We start from the raw sequence: 4,826 nt of genomic DNA, 5'->3' as shown, positions 1-4,826 counted from the left end.
AAAAGTGGAAAATCACAGAATGCTAAAGAGCTTTGGGAAGATACAGGAGATAAGAGAAGGATTTAAAAGGGAAGACGATTGCAATTAGCCCACCACAATGACATCGGTGCTGAACTGATTAATTTAGACTCTGAGGTTCCACTCACCCAGTGTTAAACTAATTTTTCTTTTAACAAATTGGCCTATGGAGATCATTGAGATTAGCATCTTTTAAAGTTAATGAAGGGGAGGCTTCTAAATGTTTCGGTGTGCTCCTTCAATAAATTGCAATGTTCCTTCAGAGGGAGAAGTTGAATTAGGAGGTGATGAATTAACATTTTAAAGGTGTAAAACCAATTCTCAAGGTCAATGCTTTGTGTTATGTTAGTGGGTCAAATTTTGCCAATGTAAGACAAGGGAATTTAGGTTGCTGTAAGACTTCATATCATATATGCATTTTCATCATTGGCAGGCATCCCTTTATCTTTTTATTTTCCTAGAAGGAAGGCTTTTCGCAATTGGGTGGAGTAAACACAATAGTGTGGTCTGGTCTTAGAATCTCTTCCTGTCTGTGGCTTAAGCCAGAATGGCATTCTGATACCTCATTTATTGTTACATGCATTCTTTGTCAGTAGACACAGTGTATAAGATGAGATTCGAGGCTCCGATCAAATTTTAAAATGTGTGTTTTTGTCTGTTTCTCTATAATAATAATAATAATAATAATATTTCCTTTAGATACATGTTTTTTAATCAGCAATTAAATCTCCCTCACTTTTCCAGATTCTGATAGAAGACAGTCTGGGTCCCAGTAAATAATGCTGAGAAAACATAAGGAGAGAAGAGAGGCAAGTAGTGGATTTAGTACTTATTAGCCTTTTATTTTGTATAACTAAATAATGGCTCTGACTCCCTGTTTTCATCAATGCTTCCCAGATCAGGACAGGGTGGAGGAAGGCTGTAGGACACATGAAGGGATCTTAATATGATTTATTTATGCACATGTAAGGTGACCCTCTCGCTCTCTGATTACTCATGCCATATAAAAAATTTACTAGTTGTTTTTATTTCATCCTATAGAAAAGATTTAACCAAACACACAGGCTCCAAGAAAAATACGGTCAAGATATACCTTGTTTTTCTTTCCATTTTTTTAATATCAATCAGTGATAGGTTTCATTTGATTTTATGAGAATATTTAAACATTGCTACAATGCATGAAGTTTTTTCTACATTTTGTTGTCATTATTACATTTTAATGCTATGTATTAAAAGTTAATGGTTCGTTTAGTTTTTAAAACTAAACTAAAAATTATGTGGAACTAGTTAACCGAATAATGATGAAAGGGAAGGTGACACAAAAATATACTCAGATATTTTTGTTTTATTGTTATTATTTTTTGAAGCAAAAAAGAGCCCTGTATATTTAGACATGAGTTTTAAAAAATGAACCATTAGACTCTTTGATATCCAGACTCAAAACTACTTTTTTTAAAATCAATTAATTTATTTTTGAGAGAGAGAGAAAGAGAGTGTGTGGGAGGGGCAGAGAGAGGGAGACAGAGAATCCCAAGCAGGCTGTGTCAGCAGCCCAGAGCCCAATATGGGGCTCAAATTTCAGAACTGTGATGTCATGACCTGAGCCGGAATCAAGAGCCAGTCACTTACTTAACTGACTGAGCCATCCAGATGCCCCTGGACTTCACTACTTTTAAAAACTCCTTGTCCTGGGCGCCTGGGTGGCTCAGTCAGTTAAGTGTTCCATTCTTGACCTCAGCTCAGTTCATGTCTGATTGTTCTTGAGTTTGAGCCCCCCATCAGGCCCTGTGCTGGCGGCACAGAGCCTGCTTGGGATTCTCTCTCTCTTTTTCTCTGCCCCTCCCCTGCTCATGTGAGCTTGCTCTCTCTCAGTCTCTCTAAATAAATAAATAAGTAAGCTTAAAAATTCCTTGCCCTATTCTTCCAATAAGCCAGATGGGTCTGCTTCTTATTCTCTAGAACTCACCCCTTGGCACTATTACTCAAATAATTTCCCCCACTTAAATGTTCTCTCCCCTCCCCACCTCCTTGAAATCTACAAATCTTTGAAGCACTGATCCGCTCCAGTGGCACCTCTCCCAGCCACCCAACAATCTCTCCCTCTCCTAGATCTGCATCCACGGGTCATACTCAGCACACAATGGTGCCACACACCAGCCAGCATCCATTCTGATTGATCATAGCTATATTTTTTTATTCACTGGAAATTATGCCGTATCAATTTTTAACTTTTAACATTTTATTTCTGCTGCCCATTATTAATTCAATGAATATTCATTGACCCTCTACTCTAGACACTGAGGATAAATAGTGCATAAAAATCAACTCAGTGTTTCCTCTCATGGAGCTTATATTCTAGCAGGCTTTCATTCACATATTTGACCACATTTTGATTCTTTTTTTTTTTTTACTGCTTTTATTATCTTTATTTTTTTAATTTTTTAAGATTTTATTTATTTTATTTTTATTTTTTTAAATTTTAATATGAAATTTATTGTCAAATTGGTTTCCATACAACACCCAGTGCTCATCCCAACAGGTGCCCTCCTCAATGCCCATCACCTACTTTCCCCTCCCTCCCACCCCCTATCAACCCTCAGTTTATTCTCAGTTTTTAAGAGTCTCTATGGATTGGCTCCCTCCCTCTCTTTTTTTTCCCTCTCCTCCCCCATGGTCTTCTGTTAAGTTTCTCAGGATGCACATAAGAGTGGAAACATATGGTATCTGTCTTTCTCTGTGTGACTTATTTCACTTAGCATAACACTCTCTAGTTCCATCCACATTGCTACAAAGGGCCATATTTCATTCTTTCTCATTGCCAAGTAGTATTCCATTGTGTATATAAACCACAATTTCTTTATCCATTCATCAGTTGATGGACATTTAGGCTCTTTCCATAATTTGGCTATTGTTGAGAGTGCTGCTATAAACACTGGGATACAAGTGCCCCTATGCGTCAGTACTCCTGTATCCCTTGGGTAAATTCCTAGCAGTGCTATTGCTGGGTCATAGGGTAAATCTATCATATTTTGATTCTAATAATATGTCTTGGTAGTTATATTTTTACAGGTATAGATCTTACGTCTGTAACTATATTTCAAACACTTCTAGGATTATCTCAATCATTGTGTCCAATGCAACACCCAGAATAGAGCTTACAAGAGTCAAGAAAACTGGAAGAATCTTTGGAGATCCATTAAAAAAAAAGTTTAATTACAGAATAGAAAATTAACAAGGAGAGAAAGTGCCAAGCCTAAAGTCACATGGTGAAACATTCTAAGCAACTACTTATTTATGTAATAAACATGAAGAAATCACTAGTTTAAACTCTCACTCTCATGAGAGTCTTTGCCTCATTTGCTGGTTTACATTTTTCATGTCCTCAGTAGTTTATTGGGTAACAGGTTTTCAGAGACATATTTTCAATGAATCTCTCTATTTTTACAGATGGGAAAATGAGCCAGAAGACAATTTAACAATTTGATTTGTTCAAGAACATATCAGCTGAATATAGACAAGCAACAGCAATAGCAGCAAAAATATATCTAAACTGTAACTCGGTGTTTTACAAGGCATAAACATAAGCAGAGGCATAACTTGCACTGATGAAGAACAGAAGCAAACTTGATTAATCAGAACACAGAGCGATGAAACAAAATAGGGTGCAAAAACAGACACACTCACAGAAAGCCACCTAATTTGGAAACATAACACTCATAAATTTTAAAATTCATGCTGTTAGTCAGTTTAGAACTTCTAGCCCAGATAAGATGGCATAGATTTCATTTTTCTCTGCTCCTCCTGACTTAGTACAATTATAAACCCCAGAAAGAATACAATAGGCAGCCAAAGGAGAACTCTGAAAGGTGGCAAGAGGAAGGAGAACTGGTTTGGGACCCCCACGACTGGAGGAATAACACAATGGCCTCATCCCATAATTAACAGAAGAAAGTCACCTAAGCCTGGTGTTTCCTGATACGCAGTCTAGCAACAGAAGGAACAGCTCAGGTAAGTTCATTGATCCTCCTGAATCTAAGAGGTGTTCCACCAACATCACTAGACAAAAACAAAAATTGAGAGCCTGGACAATTTAAGTGGCCAGGGAAAGGGTTTAAATCACAAATGTACCAGCTGTAAGAAATCAACCAAAAACGTTAGTGACATGGCGACTTTTTTTTTTTTTTTTTTTGACCTCACATGGTCATGATTCTTCTCACTGTATAACAGAAATACATTATTTTATTGGAGGTTACAGAGATGAGTATTTCACTTGTTTCCATATTTTGAGGTCTTTTTCACCCTTTTTTTAATTTGGGGATCTCTCTCTACAATATGTCACAGTATTTGAAAGCTAATGACTGAAATGACCAATGACTGCTTAGCAGTGAAGTTTATCCCCACTCTCACAGGGTACTTCTATGTGGAAACCTGCCAACATGACCAGCGAATATTGGATTGTGCTTGTGTTGACTATTGTGTTTCCAACATAATTATTTTTTGGAATTGATTTGTAGCACCACTAGGAAATGCTGGCATAGAACTCCAAATTTGTTGTTGAGCCTACATTAAACTTTAATGAATATAATAGAGGGAAATTGGCCCTGTGGTTTAAGAGAATAGCAGGAATCAAAATTTGTGACTTTGTGCTCTTCCAGTGAATATATGAAACTAAAAGTTTCAAAATTTTGTTGCTGGCATGTAAATTTCTCTTAATTTTAAAATACTTGTCCCTATATAACATTTTTCTGTAATAACACAAATTGTATGCTTCTGTTTTACCTAAGTAATCCTAGAATTGGGAATTCATG

This window comes from Lynx rufus, unplaced genomic scaffold (assembly GCF_022079265.1).
Source record: "Lynx rufus isolate CCGP_SWC_20201006 ecotype Redwood Valley unplaced genomic scaffold, mLynRuf1.p SCAF_12, whole genome shotgun sequence".
NCBI classification, from domain to species: domain Eukaryota; kingdom Metazoa; phylum Chordata; class Mammalia; order Carnivora; family Felidae; genus Lynx; species Lynx rufus.
This window is presented reverse-complemented; position numbering follows the sequence as displayed.